The following is a 19,520-nucleotide window of genomic DNA, read 5'->3' as shown; positions in this document are numbered from 1 at the left end:
TTTGTCGTTTTACCCGATCAATATGTACGAATAGAAATGTTGCAAGTCAATCATATTGCATTGCATCAATCATATCTTATCGACTTTCCAGTGCTACGCAATGTTTCCAGTTTGTCTATTATTGAGGGTACATAATAGTGAGTATAAACTAAACGATATGAAAAACTAGAAGTAATAGTGGAAGTAAGTGCAACGATTCTATCATATACATCTATCATATACAATTCACGAACACTCAAGTTATTATGAATATCATATAATTTTCCAATTAAAAAAAGTCCTTTCTATTAAGATTATAAACTTCAAGAATAATTTTATGTCCAATAAATGTACATAGCGAATCTATTCGTATTCACTGATTGTGAAAGCCGGTAGAATAAATTATCCTCGGTTTTAACACTTGTTACATTTCATTTATCATAACAAAAACAATAAAAACTGTCAGTGGTATTAAAAAAATCGAAGTCAAGAAACAGAAAATAATGAATCATTTATGATATTTACAAAATAAATTTATATTTTGTTAATGATTCCAAATTGCACAGGAAAAATTATTGAGGTTCATCTAATGTAAAATGAGTTGGTAATCATGTAACTATTCAAATTCAAATAAAAGTTGGTTGTGATTTTTTTCGTAATTATAATTCTCTAATTACAGAAAATTTTCAATATACTTACAAAGGTATTCATGTTAATATTACACTTGATGGTTTGGTAGTAACTGCGGTGGTGATAGGGGAAAGAGCTTTTATATCGGAACTATTATTTCCGGTATCTATCTCCCTGATTCTTTTACATTTACTTCCACTTTCTTCAAAACCCGAGTGAAAGAGGATAGCTATACCCATTTTAATTGTAACAGTTCAATAGTTAATAGTTGGATGACGAAGACAGAGTTATTTTTACTATCACCTAAAACTAATTTCATAGATTATGTATTAGTTAAATGTTAGAATGTATTCGTAATCTTTGGGTTACGTTGCTAAGAGATTTGGTGACAGTATTTTACATTCATCACTTAATAAATTCATACAAATGCAAAATAATGTTCTTGAGCGGAAAGAGCTTAAAATATGACACTATATACAGGTAGTGGTCGTTATGCACGAATTTTATAATCAATAAAAAAATTAAGCAAAGTTTATACAAGTACTACAATTCTTGTATAGAAGCAGAGCCATAGTCATATTAGTAATGGTGAAATTCAATAAAACAAAATATTTAACAACTCTCACTAAAACACATCTGGTACAAAAACATTATAACTATCCGGTAGTAGTATTGACCAACGAGCGATTTAAATACCTGATTATACTTCGACAACAGCTCAAATTAAAACTAGTGTATTTACAAGTGCCTTACTCAACAGTTAATTATACATTTATGTATGTTTCTAGTATAAATACTGTTCGTTTTGTTTTCAGTTTGTTATTACAGTAGTTTAGTTTCATTAACACGTTTCCTGTGAATAAGATTAATAACACAGATCATCAAAATTTGTACCGCAAATTCTACGATTGATTTCAAATGTTTGTATTTAACAAAAGCCGCCAGACTTTTTAACCAGCACTAGGTTTTAAGGTGTAACAAGTATGTTGGAAACCAGATCTTTCTTTCTCTAGGTACTAATATTAGATGCAACCATCAAGGATATAAACATATACAAGGTACCTGTTTGCCAAGAAAAATAACTTAGTGGTGCTATAGAATAGATTCCAGATGATTGAAACTCTTTTATTGTTTTCAACGGGAACAAATATGGATAATTTGAAATTGGCAAATAAATTTGATACTGAAATGAATAGACAAGATATCCTTACTTTTGCTACCTTCCAGACAGCAGACCTAAAAATGAACATGATAATAGCAATTGGTTACATGGGATTAATGGTTAAAGACAATGAAATATAATCAACAAACTTTGATTAAAATTATGTGGCTGGAGGTAGTGAATTTTTTGTTGATGTGACAATCGATCATTTAAAATTTGAAAGCATGGTTTCCACGAAGTCTATTTTAAGGCGGCTACAGACGTAACTACAAGCTTGACAAGCATGCACGATCAAGCTTTCTGTGAAAGCAAGCTTGAGCGTCTGTGGGAAAAATCTGCACAAGCTTTTAAATTGTAAAAGCTGCTTGAAGAATGAATGAATTTTAATTATGCATACTTGAACAAATGGGGCCCGCACAAACAAGTTTGAACGTACTGAAAATGTAGAAGTTTGCACAAACGAACGTCAGTCGTTAGAGAGTTTTTATTGTTAGCGCCATGTCTAGCAATCTGAAAAAAAGCAATCGGGAATTGTTAGAAGACTCTATTCGAGTGTATGAAAGTCAACTGTGTCTGTGGCGTGCTAAATCCAAAGAGAGGCAGCGTGCAAAATGTTATTAGAAAAATACAGATTAATTGATACCAATGCTGACAAGGAAGCATTTGTAAAGAAGATAAATTCCTTTATAACGAATCATAGAAAAGAAAGGAAAAAAGTTGAAGAATCTCTTCGCTCTGGCAGGGGTACAGACAAGATATATAAGTCCTCCCTTCCTATTTGACTTTCTGGGGGAGCATGAAACTTGAGATCTTCATAACTCCTTCCGGTCACAAGAAAGCGCAATGTCGCTGTTAATCTTTCATGGGGTGTTATAGCTTTTCTCATGACTGATCAAAGGTGTTACAAGGGATAAAAGGTTCAGGTAAGTTTCTTCGTCCATTCTAAAGTAATTATGCCAGTCACGCGGATATCTCCAACTCAGTTAATAAATTAATGTGGGAATAAGCTTTTTTTCTCCTTAACCAGTCTTTACACCACACGCTACGTTTCTTTTTTTGCATTTTTTATACACAAGGATACAAGCAGCCAACGCAAGAGCATCGTCGTCGTCCGAACTTTTCCGATATGCTTGTGCTGTGTGGTGGCGACGGGAAAATGCGCTTACTTGTCAAGCTTGCAGTTATGTCTGTAGCCGCCTTTATATTTTGCTTTCTGATGTCCACATTTCTTACTACTTTATCAAATAAACAATAAACGTTTTATTCTGTCTTGTTCTTGTTTTCCTCGCGCTACTCCCACGAAATGTACCTGATAAGTGCGTCAAACAATTCTAATTTCGTTTCAAAGTTTTCACAAATTCCTTCATCTGTCTGTATACAATATACATAATATACGAAAGTAGATTTGTTTTATTCAAATCATTATATCTTGAAGGCCAATTTCTGTTACAAACTGTTAATTTTTAGGTCCGCTATTGCAAACTTACGAAGGTACATTATGTATAATTACTCTAGTTTCAAATGTGAACATTTGCCAATTTTTAAGGAACATAGATTGTCTATGTTCTTCGAACTTGATATTTTTCTGAACAAATTTAATAGTTTTTCTTAGTTGTATAATAACCAATAGGAAACTATATTTGTTATATTACGTATTGCACTGTCCATCTTCTATCAAACACATTTTTGTTAGGAGTATTTTTATGTTGTTGAAAATACCATGTTATGATTTTAGCAAAAAAGGTAGCCGATCCTTATCTCTTTGACACTCTAATCTTATATTAGAACTTGGATAAAGTAAGATTTCTCCTTTTAATCTGGATGCAGATTTCTCAGCACATTTTTTTGAGAATTTCATGATTTTAAAATAGTTCAATATTTATAATTGTTATCAAAGATTCTATCTTCTGTGTATTCTTTCCATGTAAGTGGAAAATATTTAATTGTTATGCTCCAAGTGATACTCATATTATGTTAAAAGTTGTCATCAAAACCTAATAATATTTTACGATCATCAGAAAATAAGAAATATCAGATTATGAACATTTATCAAATATCAAATGACCAATACAAGAGTGAGCAAAAGTTACGACTGGTAGAGAGAAAAATACAAAAAAGTCACAATAAATAGAAAATACACAAATCGAAATCCAACGGACATAAGAGTCTGAACAGTTAATTGTATTAAGTTTTTTTGAAAAATTGCTCATTTAGAAGGAATCACCTCAGTATATTGTCTTAACATAAGGCTTTCAATCGAAGTTTAGTTGAAACCGGTTGAAAACAATGATTTGTTGCCGTTTTTAAATAACTACGTTCACTTTAATATCCCCCCCTAAACTACCCGTATCACGTTACTTTCAAGAAAAAGTTCGGTGACAAAGAGGGAGTCTACCTACTAATCAATCTAAAAATATTGATGGTGACTTTAATCGAAGGTTGTATTCATTTTTTATTAATTTCTACTTATTAGTGTATATCTAGAACTACTCGCCTGCATTTTTATGTCAAAATTCTTCAGTTATACTCTTTAAACGATTATTTGATAGAAATAAATGAAAAAAAGGTAGAGTGATTAATGTATATATTGTTATATAGTATATTGTTTAAATATCAAGAAATGAACTTTCCTATGGCTCATGACTTAAATCATACGTAAAAAAATAGCACTCTATGCGAATTATATACTATAATTTTTCTATAGCTTTAATAGATAATAGCGAGATGATGTTAAAAATAACATGAACTTCAAACTCAATGTCATTCAAAATTTTCATTTAGGTACAATAGAAATATCAATTACACATTGAATTTTAATGCTTTGTAGAAGGTTTGAACAAAGAATTATTCACAATATTGATGGCTATAACTTAGAAATTGAAACCTCTAGGCATGGTATGACATATTCGTATTTTTTTTTATCCAAAATATTTGAATTTGAATTAGATAGTAGGTTTTCAGAGTTACTTATTGAGCTTGAAGTATAAATCTTAGGGCTTGGAAGATTCAAGCAATTAGCATTTGTTGTTCCGGTATGACCAATTTTATTAATACCAACTTTCTGTACTGTAAATTTTCCTTTCTGATAATTTACAAAGAATTTTTGGTTTTCAACGTGTCCAGGGCGAAAGTCGTTGTATTCTTATAAATATCATACAGTACACCAGCTATTGTGAATTTTCTTGGTACTTTAGTTTTTGTATTAGAACTGCAGAGTCTACAATCTGTTGTTGCAAGTTGTTGTAAAGTTCATCCTCATAATTCTCAGAACCAGTGTAACCTGAAAAAATTACTACTACACACCCGTGAGTGCCGTTAATAATTCAGGAAAATTGTAAATGAAAATTATAATAACTTACCTTATTAAGTACAACATTTCAGGCGCGTTTTTAATGAATTTGTCGATTTCTTCTTTACATTTGAAAGTGTAACAATATTGCAATTAATAAAGATATCAAAATATTACATCTTACAACTATGGTGAACTTACACGATAACTATTCTTGAGAATTCCCACAAAAATATATGGACTAATAGAGTAGGCCATATGTCTAACAATTAAAAAATATTAGTGGAAATAGAAGAATATTAATGAATGTGAAAATTATAAAATATTTCAACTACTATTGTATCAATACACAATGTTCGTTATACGTCATCAATGAGATTGGTCTTAACATAATTGGAAATAATGGAAAATTATCCTAGCTTAGCTAATAATCAAAATTATTTCCATTATTTAGATTATTATCTAAAATTAATATGAATGTTATAACATCTATAGTACCCAAAAACCAAAATAATATTCTGCACTTGAATAGTGTTTTGCGGCCTTGAAACCCGTTATTTATATTGAAAAACATGGTAAACTGACTAAAAGTGATTAAGAAATTTACATTCGGCTTATCAATAATTTAATTGTCATTTCAATAATTCTTTGATCTTGCATGTATTCATATTCATTAACTATTGTTTTGTGGAGCTTTAATATAATATGAGTATTTTTATAAAAAATGATTGAGTTTTGCAGGAAACTGTAGTTCAATAATTTATAAAAATAGTGGAACACACTTTTTAAATGTTCTTTAAGCCATAGAATGAAAATATTTATATAATATTTCTCCAACATCAGTAGCGATGTCGATCAGTCTGGTTGAAGCAATTTTGCCTCTCTATGTCACCCAGTACCGTTACTGAAAACAGGAATCACGAGAATACCTACACAATAATTTCCATTTTAGAATGCAAATATTTTAGCAATATAATTTGTGAACTCTCCAATTATCTCGACTAATAATTGGAAATATGTTCATATAGATTTAGTTTTCAACTTTATTCCGTTGATTTAATAGTGTGTTGCACTTACTTCAATTTAATTCTATCATAGACATTTTTAGTAAGAATTTAAGTGATTTAATACATTCTTCGTGTTAATTCTGGAAATCGAGGCAATCCAGTTCGTCGACAACACCAACCTAGAGAGAAGGCTTAAGAAGACGAAGCTTTTCGAGTTAGTTATCTAATTGCTCAGTGAAAAAGTAGAGCAAAGTGCAGAATTTTAGATATTAGTGTAGTGTAAATCATAATAATTGTAGTTATAGTAATTCAAGGAGCTTCTACTGAGTGTAACCCTTAGTTTACAGATATTTATAATATTGTAGGATAGATAAGTTGATCGTGATAATAATTACATTTCAGGTTTTTATAAAAACTGAAAAAAAATCTTTTGCCAGGTCGTTATTTATATCATTATTAGATGGTTGCCACACCACTGTCTTATTTTAATAGAATATTATTAATATGTCGATTATTACATATCTAAAATTGACCAGGTCAGGTCTGCTAAAGAATGTAAAAAACTGTGAAATAAGACATTTAATAACTATATCGTACATGCATACTAGATTATTATCCTGGAATGATAATTGTGTAATCTTAAGTTGATATAGACATACGTAGTTACTGCTTAAGGTATTCATGTTATTTATCGTTATTAAATCCTTAGAAATATCAAATCTAGATCAATTTAAAAATACGTTAACATTCGCTGGATTGACGGGTTGTGAGTAATGTTTCCATACATGTAGTGTAAATAATTAATGTTGAATAGTTTTGATAGATTTTTTAAAAAAAATTTCTTCGAATAATATGTTATCGAGTGTACGCATGAAATAACTTTAAGTTGATCATGTGTAAGGTATTGATGAAGGATAAAAGATTAAAAAAATACTGTTGTAATAAAATATTACTAGATACAAAACAAATGAACATACTTTCTAAGGTTTGTCTATAGCAAAATATCATGTTATTTATGAATCACTTCTATTATCCATTTGGTCAATCACATCTAACTTTCTTGATGTGAACTTTTATTTTTGGCGTTAACAGTTTAATATTCCCATGCTCCTACATTTAAATTAGATGTTTTGGAAGCCTCAATTCCTATCTTATCAACATAGTTTACTAAAGCAGAAAGCATCTCATGAAGTATGATATGACTTAGGAATCCGACCTATCATCCACTCAGTTTGATATGGAAGTGTCGAGGATAGCTAATGAAACAGACAACAAAGGAGTATTTCCTATTCTGGGTTTCTTAATATTTATTAATCAAAGGATATGAATTGAAGAGGCCTATTCACTTTTCAAAAAAGAAACATAAACGGGTTTTAAGACATTAAAGTGGTTCTTTGGTGTGAGATAGTGGAAATAGTTTGGAAAAAAAGGGAAAACCGAAGTAAAATAACTCCAGCCTTACTCTCTTAAGTTGAAACAAACGGAAAAATTCCCAAACCCAAAAGGAGATCAGAAAACAAACTTCAGTACAGATTTAAACTCCTTCATGCCATCACAGATATTAAAGCTTATTAGTACTCTGGAACTGGAAAGATAGTTGTAGATTGTGATATACCTATCGGCCTATAACATTTTTTGTCAAATATTTCACGGATTTCGTTAATAAATTATTATGGCATAATAGTCACCTGTTTTTCATATACTTCCAAATTAAAAAAAAGTTGTTGTCGTGTCTCCTTCTATTCGAAAGTTTCGATAATATCAGCCTCTATTTTAAAATGTCCTCAATACCTATGACGGCTACACTGGTTGCTCTTTTCGGAGTAGCAAGGATAAAACTCGTCAATAGCCATATCATCATTAACGGTGGCAACTCCGACAGCTTAGATAGTTGTTGTATTCTGCATTCATACCGTCTTTCTTCAGATTCGCTCCAAACAGGGTATTTCGCAGAAAAAACAAAACAGAGCAGAGAAGCATATGGGATTAAAACCAATTTACCTCTATACCAAGCTGCATCCCTGAGGAGAAATAGACTCAAAGTTGGACCAAAAATTTTGAAAAAAATTAATTTTTTAGCAACTCTTCACTTTAAACACACCAAATTTGGTACAATGTATGACACTGTCGAGGGCTTTAAGTAAAAGTAGAAGGCGATCCAAGTACTCTGAGGTTTAATTACAGGTGATCCAACATTAAAATTGCACAGACGCTTTTTATCTGTCATTTGATTAAAAAAAATATTATCTTCTATAAAATTTTGTCATTTGCAAGAAAAGTTGAATTTCCTACCATGTTATTTGAAGAGTTACAAAAAAGTCCTGTGTTAGCTATATATCAAATTAGACAATTTGAAATTCATTTCTTGTAGAACTTGAAATGTCATGATTTTTTTCTCACACGAAGTTATTTTTCGCCGAAAATCAAAGTCTACTCTGGCCAGTAGCTTTTTACTATATTGTCTGTAATATATATATATATATATATATATATATATATATATATATATATATAAAGTACATGGTCTGCTATTTTTCATTTATGTTGTAAACAAATCATCCAAAAATTTTAGCCAAAATAAGAAGTGTCCGAATTTATTTTGTATACCTACATAAATGGGAAAAATTAAGAAAGAAAATTCTCGACTTTTCCCGACAAATAATCTCTTCTGATTCAATGTAATTAAATGTTTTTGAGTATTTTCAAGTTACGTTAGTTTAAATAATTTTGAGCGGGTGAATATTTTTTAGCATTTAACATAACATAAACTTTTCGTTAGGAAATTACATCATACAATTGCTTCTCAACGTATGCTATTGACCATTATTAAAATAAATGTATAACTGTTAATTTTACCTTTTGATTTAGAACAACACGCATCAAATCTCGACTTATCCAAAACTGTACTGTAGTTTTGCATAATACAAAATAACAGCGAGGTGGTTCGCTCGCAACAAATTAGTTACATTTTTGTAAAAGATACGAAGTAATTCAATTGGTAGGTTTTAAAATAGTAGATAGCATATTTTCATATTTTGAGGTATCACACATTCTGGTATTTAAACCGACGAATTAGAACTTTCTACATTACAAAGTAACGCCATTTGTTTATTCATTTAGAAAGGTGGTGAGTTCTATGGGACTGAAAGGATATTGTACATCATGGGCCACGCAAACCTGATCAAAGTATCATTTCAGCTATCTACTGTTAACAATCAGTAAACGGAAAAAGAAAGACTATAATTGATTAATTAGAAAAGTGTTGCCTTCCATTACGATAATACTAGACCACACATATTTTTGGTGACCCGTAAAGAATTGAGAATTTTTTGTTGGATAGCTTCAATGCATTTTATTTAAATACAGGCTTGTGAAAAAACTTGTGAAAATCACTTATTCCAGTAGCAAAAATACATCAAGAAAAACAGCTCACACTGATTTGTATTTAGTTGAACTTTGTAAAACACGATAAAAATCCAGATCAATATTTCCAAACTCGATAGTTTGCGCTGTACGAAAAGAAGTCCTTTTTTATTTCAGAACGATTCATAATTCTAATACTTTTGAGTTTATACGATTAGATAAGTATGTGAAGCCATTATTTTGAAGTGAGATTTTTTCAAAAATTTGCATATTTATGTTTACTAATTATCCTTTTATCGCTTAAATTTTGAAGAGAAAATAATTCTATTTCAAAACTTAAATATTCAAATATAAATTCTAAATACAATGTTTAATTGAAAAGAGACAAGCTGGAAGATCATCAAAAAGATCGTGTGACTTAAAGTATACATAAATATTGCTATTAAAATTGAGCATTATTGATAAATAATATTAAATGAAATAAAACAGATAAAGACTATATTGCAATGTACATTGTTAACATATACATCAAATGAGACTACTTAAATCCTACTATCATATAGTTGTTTTCTGATATTCGGTTTACTCAGTGGATTTTATCCTCGATGTAGTTTGAAAAGTGAACGGTGTACGTACCACTTTCGCTCATCATTCTTAATTAATTTTTTTGTAATAATTTTTTATGCGTTAATATCTAATTCGATGCAGTGCCTTGAACTTCCGATTTTGATTATTGACAGTGATCTCTCTTACATATATCATCAAGATGGAATCTATAGATACAACATGGAGTTTCAAACGGAAATATTTTTCTTATTATCCTATTTTAGGTAAAATTATCCAACAACTAAATACACTGCAAGAATATGGAAAGAGATGTGGAAACTGAAAAATATATCCAAGTACTATAAACAAGAACTAAAAGAATGGAACAACAAATTTGAAGGCAGTAATATTAGTTATAAAAAAAAATTTCAACCACTATTATGTGAACAAGCTGACTTTGGAACTTCCTACTACCTAGGTGTATTCTTAGAGTAGACTTAAATTGGATCTGTATTTCTCCCGAACCGATCCGATTTCTGCGACTATCACGGCCGACGTTGTCTGACATGAGTACCTACATTGAACGATCCTATCTAGTTGTGATCCTCTTATGTCTTTCTGAAGAGACTTAAGAAGAAGGCTTGGGTGCATGACTTTAACTTGAATATATCTGTAAGAGACTTTTTTAAGTCAACTTTCGCAGAATCACAATTATAAATTTGAAATATATCACCGAATGGATTCTTGAAGATATAAAGTACCGTCTGGAAACAAAAATTGTGTGATAGAGAATCATCGAATCGGGTTGGGAGTGAAGAAAGACTGTAGGTTAAAGTGCTAGTGTTTATAGCCAATGAATGTCGTGTTACAGATTAGCTGAACTTTTATGAAAATATATATTTTGCTCAATACTAGATAATAAGATAACACAAAAATACAGTACAAATATTGAGTATATCAATCGCTAATCATCAACACATGATTGAATTAAACTCTGTTCGTATTGCACAGTATATGATGCACTTGTGTTAATTCTCGTTAATTCTCTTCGTTAAAGCCTCTTGTACCATATGATCACAAACGGTAAAGGATTGGCCTTGCGATTTATTAATCGTCGGTCGTTGCAAAGGCAAGACAAATCGGATATGGATCCTTGGAATCCTCGGAATTAAAATTAAGAATTTTAAAAATTTTTTCAAATTCATCTTTGTTTGTTACACAGTCAATAACCATCTGTTTTTTTTTTCTGGTTAGTAATGATGTTAGGGGATATTTTAATGAAGAGCTGGTTATTCAGAAGAAATGATATTAATTCGTTTGATTTGTCGACAAGAATGTGGTATTCACCAATATTCAGCAATTACTTAAAATAATCTTTCAAGAATGTAATTCCCGACTTTTATGCATATTATATAAGTATCAATCAAGATCGAAGCGTTTCAGCAACCTTATACTTTCGTCCCAGATGATGATTCTTGACGCTACCACGTGTTTTGCAATGTCACTTGTCAGTTGTTCAATGGTGTTCAAATTTAATGTCAATTTTACGACATCCTTCTAACAACCTGAACGCTATTCCAGGATATGTATATATATATATATATATATATATATATATATATATATATATATATATATATATATATATATATATATATATATTGTGCGATGATTTTCTATGACTTTCAAGGTGGATAAAACCTTCAGCAGCCTCGCTTCAACTTTTGGTGATGTAGCATCATCTTGAACCAACGTATTTCGCTGGCTTTCCGAATTCATTCGAGATCTCACCTGGCTACTGGATGAATTTTGTAAAGGTTGTTCAAAATCGGTTGTGCTAGAAAACATCGACGCTGTGCGTAAACTAATATTGCAAGATCGTCATGTGACATACCATAAGATTGAGGCATACTTGGACATTAGTTCCACTCGCATACATTCAGTATTGGATGGACATTGAGCTGTTAAAAAGATTTTGTTCGCGTTGGTTATCACATAATTTCACAATTTTACATAATAAAAAAAAACTCGTGTCGATTGGTGCAGAGAAATGCTGAAAAAATTCAATCGCGGGACTTCAAAAGACGTCTATAAGATCATGGATCTATACATATGAATCCGAAACTAAACAACAATCGTTAATCGCACACGAAGCACTTCAAAGAAAATGGTCACCTGTTTTTTTTGAAATGACTGGATATGTCGCCGTTTCGACGAGCAACGTAGGACAGTCAATTCCGAAAGATACAACCAATATTTGATTACCAGAAGTATCAGGGAAATCAATCGCAGAAGATGAAACATTCTCCACCACGACAATGCGAGCTCTCACACATCTGTTCAAACAAAAACATTTTTGAACAATCAAAACATCGAACATCTACACCTGAAGAAGCGGTTAATGCGTTCATTTACATTTGTTCTATTTGATGGGAAATTTTATCATATCGACGCTATGAATATTAAATGCTTGACAGTCACGAAAGCCATGAGCATTTTGTATGTGAGAATGTTGTTTCTTTTATTTTTTTTTAATAACTATCCAATTTTTTCATAGTTACTCTGCAGTTCATAATCGAATAATTGATATTAGGATCCGTGGTTATATAGCGACCTATTCCGTCCAATTAATATCAAACAAAACCTTTTGCGTTCAGTACGTAACTTGAACTTCATAATGACAGGATAATTATTTCATAAAAATCTGAACGGAACTGAAAGCTTATGTTCAATAGAATAATGATTAATGATGGTGTGATATAAGATACTGGTGGAATGTACTATGTGCTCGCAAGGAATAAACGATTACATATTTTAAACACAATCCGATGTACACACAAATATAACAAATACTGCAATTTTTATAAGACTTATACATAGATATATGAAAATCCCCACTTATTTTTTTTTATTTTGCAAGCAGGTCGCAGTTAGCTAGAGGAATAATAAATGTGTTATATTTGAGTTAATATATTAATGTCGTTCAAATATTTAAAGAGATTCTATAGCAGCGTTTTCTAAACTGTGCTCTGCGGACCCCAGGGCTCCGTGGCCATTCAAGGGCTTCGCGAAGCTTACTTGATTTTTTCATAATATTTCATAATTCAGATAAAATTGACGCTCTACGAAATTGAGAAATGAATCAAAAGTCGTCCCATTATATTCATATATACTTCTACTGTTAAATTACTGTTTGAATCATCGCTCCGCTCCTTCTTGAGTTTAATAGTGCGGGTTGTCTACCCCTACCTATCGTTATTGGACACACTACATTGAGCATTAGTGGTATGTTATTATTTTTATAATTTTAACCTAACGTGACATAACGTGAAATCTGGAGATTTTATTCAATGGTACATTGAAGTGTTTAAGCAGGTTTGTATGTATTTACTTATGGATTTATGTTCAATGTTGCATTATTTAGCTCTAACAATTAAATTGTTATGAAAATTAGTAGATAAAATCAGCGCTGCTAGAAGTTCGAAATGAAAACTCTATCGTCAATAATAGGGTGAACGAAACGTTTTAATAGTCCCAGAGCTGGCTACAAAAAACAAGGTCGATAAGGTGCGCGCCATTTCAGCTTGTAAACTGGCGGCTCCCACTTAATACATCACCGAACGCCACTTCTTAAGGTCAGCACAGGTCGGATATGAAAATGCCAGCCGGTTTTCCCGAACGAAAAAATTGGCTGAAAAACCTCATAACGGGCGCGCGTGAAACCTTTAGTAACGTGGGGTTCAAACCTCAAATAAGAGCGGTGTAATAGCGCAAGAAGCTTTGCAGGCCGGAAAACCCTCGTAAGAAGTGATCGAAAGTGTCGGAAAACTCATCTGAAAAACCTCATAACGTGCGCGCGCGAAACCTTTTGTAACGTGCGGTTTAAGCCTCAAATAAGAGCGGTGTAATAGTGCAAGAAGTTTTGCAGGCCGGAAAACCCTCGTAAGAAGTGATCGAAAGTGTCGGATCATACAGCTCAATTCTATTCCTTTTATTATAATATTGCATCTAAAAAGTATCATAATAAATTAAAAATGAAATGCGCGCGTTAGATAAGTATATACTTTAACGCATTTTTGCAATGATAGAGGCGAGCGCCGAGATTATCATCTTGCCTCAACGTTCCTCAAAGTTTCTTGGGGCATCACGAGCCGTTACTCAATACTGAGCAACTTTATCAAGAAGTATAACCATTCCCAGAAGTTTTACAAAAATTTGATCAAAATCACTTGATAATTGGCGCAGTAAATGAATTAAAAAAAAATTAGAAGCCCGTTTTTGCGTTGTTGGCGGCGGCTCGAGTAGGTGGAAAATGAGTAAGCGCTATAAAATCACGCGCGCGATAAAAAATGATTATATTTCAGCAAGTTTTCATCGTATCTTGATGATTTTTTTTTAATTTCGGGTAGCTCAAACAGGTATTTTGAATGGAGACATCAAAAATAATTTTCCATTAAGCCGAATACGAAAAATTTTCATTTCAAATATACGCCGATTTTCTTCAATTTTTTTCGGGGGTTTTCCGGCCCGCAAAACTTCTTGCGCTATCACACCGCTCTTAGTTGAGACCCCAAAAACCTAATAAAAAAGTTTCGCGCGCGCACGTTATGAGGTTTTTCAGATGAGTTTTCCGACACTTTCGATCACTTCTTACGAGGGTTTTCCGGCCTGCAAAACTTCTTGCGCTATTACACCGCTCTTATTTGAGGTTTGAACCCCACGTTACTAAAGGTTTCACGCGCGCCCGTTATGAGGTTTTTCAGCCAATTTTTTCGTTCGGGAAAACCGGCTGGCATTTTCATATCCGACCTGTGCTGACCTTAAGAAGTGGCGTTCGGTGATGTATTAAGTGGGAGCCGCCAGTTTACAAGCTGAAATGGCGCGCACCTTATCGACCCTGTTTTTTGTAGCCAGCTCCCCGTCTATAACAATTACAGTATAGTCGGCAATTCAGCATAATAGATATAAAACTTAAAGTAATTTACGATTAACTGCATTGTTCGAAGTTCAAACCTTTAATATTTCAGAATATATGAAATGTATTAGTAAAGTGTTTCTTTTTCCGATGTCAACCATAATATAAAAATGTAAAAATTAGTAACTATCTAAAATAAGCTTTAGAATCTAAAGCTTATGGTGTATTTTATGGATCGTAAAAATTTTCAAAATTTTGTTGCATTATGAAAAGGAGGCTCAAAAAAGGTATTTTAAAGCGTACTATTGCAGATGTTGGCTCTTCATCTTCTGCTTCAAACTCAACAACCACCCCTTCCGCTGAAGATAGCGTTGGTTGTAGTAATGAGAGTGCTGTAAATAGAATGGCTACAAATGAAGAAACGCCAGATATTTCTTCTAAAAGTAATCAATCGAGAATAGTTACAAAAAGCTTAGAAAGTATGATGAAAGGTATACATCTTTAAGATTCATAAGCAGTAATGATAATCCTCAATGTGTTTTATGTAGTTCTTCCAAATAGCTCTATGTTTCAAACTTAAACTCGCCGGCATTTGGAGTCTATCCATAGCGAGTTCAAGGAAAAAAATACGGAGTTAATAATGCGAAAAAGTGAAAAACTCTCAAAACACAAAAGATTCATGGTTCAAAATGAAAATGGAATTAAAGCGTCCTACTTAGTCAGCTATCAAATAGCAAAACAGAGTGAAGCAGAAAATCTTATTAAATCTTCCGCTATATATATGGTAAAGTGTATGCTGGGTGACAAATTAGCAAAAGAAATTGCTAATATTCCACATTCCACCTTCGAATGACAATGTATCAGAGATTTAGCAGCCAATATAAAGAATGAATTAACTTTTTCACTTAAAATGCTACAAAACTGCGAATTTCTAATTTGTTAAATTTGCATTGTGTAGTGTCCGGGTGGAGGGATATTGAACCACGGAGTGGAACCTCTTACATTAAATGGCCAATCGGTTTTTGTGTCAGTCGAATGTTGAATTTTGTAACGATTGAGCTGCGTGTTGGAGTAAAGTGGATTCTGGTGGTTGGTGCTGATGGATAGTGCATATGAAGCGGCATGGTATTTTCTTCAGAAATATAGGGAGATCCTCCTAAGTTTATGAAAAATATTTGGAGCATAAATTTTGTTATTTCCGATTTTAAGTACGAAAATCAATAACTAAAATAGGCTTAGTATAAGGTTCAATGAGTTTTGTCGTGATTTCAGGGTTCGAGAGATATTTTATTATTCATCATAGTTTGTTCACTCATTTATGGATTCTATTCCTGAAATGTTACCCAAGAAAATAACCATATAAGAACTGTCAGAAGCCACACTGTAGTTTAGCGAATAATATGGCTATTGCAACTGGAAAAGACACAGTAACTTCTTCCGAATACAGGATTGTTTTGATTTCAGAATACATTCGCGTATATAACCGTATGCTTCGTTTTCCTCGAAAAACCTTTGATATTGGTCAAGCAAAAATAACAGTAGTTTATTAATTGGTATATTCGTCATACCGTTGGTTTACACAAAGGCATTGTTGAATATTGTTCATTGAACTAACTGGTCAAATTTCTGTGACATGAGATACAGCAGATATGTGGCACCCTACATTTATCCTAGTTGCAAATACCCAGATTGAAATATGCACGATACCCCTTTTTAATTGAAAGTGTATTAGCCTTTTTTGGCTTTAAGGTATATTCACTCTATTCACTATATTAACTCTTCATTGTTGGAAAATATTTGACCACCGAACCATTTTTTCAAGTCTAGGAACAGAAATAATCTGAGGGGGCTAAATCTGGCGAATCGAGTGCGTAAGGTAGCAATTCAAACTTTAATTCATTAATTTTGACTATTGCAATAAAGGATGTGTGAGCTAGTGACTTGTCTTGATGAAACATCACTTTTTTCTTATTCAAATGCGGCCATTTTTGCTTGATTTCTTCACTCAAATGTTGAGATAACTTCGCATAATACTCGCCGTTGATAGTTTTTTCTTTAGCATGGTAGTCAATGAAAATTATCCCACGCGCATCTCAAAAAACCCATGACGCCATGACGTTGCCTGCGAATGGAACGGTCTTTTCCTTCTTTGGAACCGATTCTCCCTTTTCAGTCCATTATTTTGATCGTTTTTTTATTTCATCCATGATTATGAATCGGTGCAAATATTCGGCTTTACTTCTGTGAAACATTGCCAAACACTCGATGGAAACATCTTTACGACAATGTTTTGCTTCATTGCGATGTACCGTATTTTTTGAAATGTCTACTAAGTCTGCTAGCTCATGCACTCTCAGTCAATGATCATTCAGTACCTCATTTGGTCGCTGATCTTCGAAGGTCGTACGGCCTGGTGTAAACTCTGCTATACAATATTTTACTATCAATAACGAAAGAACAGTCTCACCCTGATTATAATCCAGTTCAGCTTCTATATTTGTTGAGTTAATGCCTTTCAAATAAAGTATATACTCGTACATACCGAAGACCAATTTTTTGCAAGTAACAAATTCACTGAAAACGTTCACTATTAACAGCTGCCAAACAAATATTAAACAACGTGGCGTTTTCAAACTCAAAACATATGCTGTATAGAAAGTGAATAGTTCATCAACTATGTCATTGCTGAAGTTGGATAATGGAGAGTCAAATTACTTCTCCGATGAACACGAAATAACAATTGGTATTTTTCCAATGTACTTGTAATTTCTTGATAATAATGATGTAAGTAACTCAAATGTACAAGCAGCCACATCTGTTGTTTCAAAAACTGTTCAATACCATAAAGCTGTCGATTTTCATCTTGGAATTGAAGGAATGAGTATTCAAATGAACTTGGTTTAATTACAAGTGAGCAGATAGTAAAAACACAAAGAAGCAGTTAAAGAACATTTTATTAGTTATATTAGCTGTGTGAAAGAAGAATGTGAAAATAAATTCAGTATTAGTAATGAGTTGCAATCTACGGTTAATGATTTATCTAAAATTGTGGAAGGTTAGTGTGAAGAATTAAGAACTGCGGATGATACAAATTCTATAACATATAATCTCTTATAGAAGTAAGTTGTTTGGGTTAAACATTCAATAGCTTTTCATATTTTCGGAATATCCTGTATTTACTTTCAGAAGCTTTCAGCTATGCATATAAGAAAATTAAAATACGTTGAATTTGTAGAAAATACTATGACTTTCTAAAAGACTACATCATTACTTGTCACCAAATTTTCAATTAGTAAAATCTAGTTGGAGATGAATTTTAGGAGTTACACTGAACTCTAACGTTAAGGTTTATTGCGCCACCTATCAGATATGTGTTAGTACTTTTTGAATAGGCTCTTAATAAGGTATTCTAGAACTAGATGAACTGGAATTTCAGCCTCCTCCACACAATAATCTAAACCTGCAAGTTTTTGCTAAAGGTAATCTCATATGATAACAGTGAGGAAGTATTGTTTGATTATACTGATATACTAATACTCGGATGCATACTCGGATAGTATGTTCTAATGAAACCACAAGCCATGTTTCTATTTATTTCATAGTTTATTTATTAACAAATTGTTCAAATGAAGTTTGGAGATATATGTTAAAACTAAGCATAAAGAAGATAATCTATGGAACGTAGCTAGGTTTTATCAGGATTTGAGTGAGATCATTGCAAAAAAAGCACCCTTAGTTATCATTGTCATCTTTCATCAGAGTCTTTGCAAGGCTTATTGATTAGAAAAAATTATAATTCCTGAATTATTATCAAAATATATTGAAGTTGTGTACAATAAGCAAGTTACGAACCTTGTTAATCTTTCATAGAATAATCATTGTAAAATCAGCATTCATTCCATTACATATACTTGTATTATAGAAATATTTTTTGATGTTAGTTCTCTATCTAATTTAAGATTTTGATTTAATATTTGATCGTAATTTTCTTTATAACTTATAATCGTATAAAGAAAATAAAGTTGTTATTTGTTTTTAAATTACGTTTTTTGTATAAAAAGTGACAATTCTAATGAAACACCTCGTCTGAGGTGTAGTCAAGGACTTGTTCAGAGTTGGACTTTTCAATAACCTTTGCAAAACATTTTTTTTAAATTTTCATCTGTTTTTTAACTGCATTTCTATGAACATTCAGCATGCAAATGCCATGTTGTATGACTGAAAAGAGAACTCGAGCTTCCTCAAATAATGTTACCAATTTAATTTCCTGTGGTTTGACTTCCGACAAAATATTTTCTCCAATTGGTTCAATCAGCTGCAGTGGAAAATTCCTCCGAATCATGTCGCAAAACTATCGAGTTTTCTCAAATAATCTCCCTACTTCATAAGCATTACTTGAGAGTCCAATATAAGCGGATGAGTTCTTATCAGAAAAACGTTATACCAAAGACATTATTAATAAATCTAAGTATAGTATAATCAACGATGTCCAATACTCGCCTTCGAAGCTACTTTTGCAACTTGACCCGCAAATTCATTCCCATATATTCAAGTTTTAGATGGGGACACAATAGATATGGGTCTGGGTCGCAGTGTATATGATACCCCAATATCCACATATATACGTAC

Source organism: Diorhabda carinulata, chromosome 8 (assembly GCF_026250575.1).
Source record: "Diorhabda carinulata isolate Delta chromosome 8, icDioCari1.1, whole genome shotgun sequence".
NCBI classification, from domain to species: Eukaryota; Metazoa; Arthropoda; class Insecta; order Coleoptera; family Chrysomelidae; genus Diorhabda; species Diorhabda carinulata.
The sequence above is the reverse complement of the archived record's forward strand: the minus strand, read 5'-3'. Positions refer to the sequence as shown.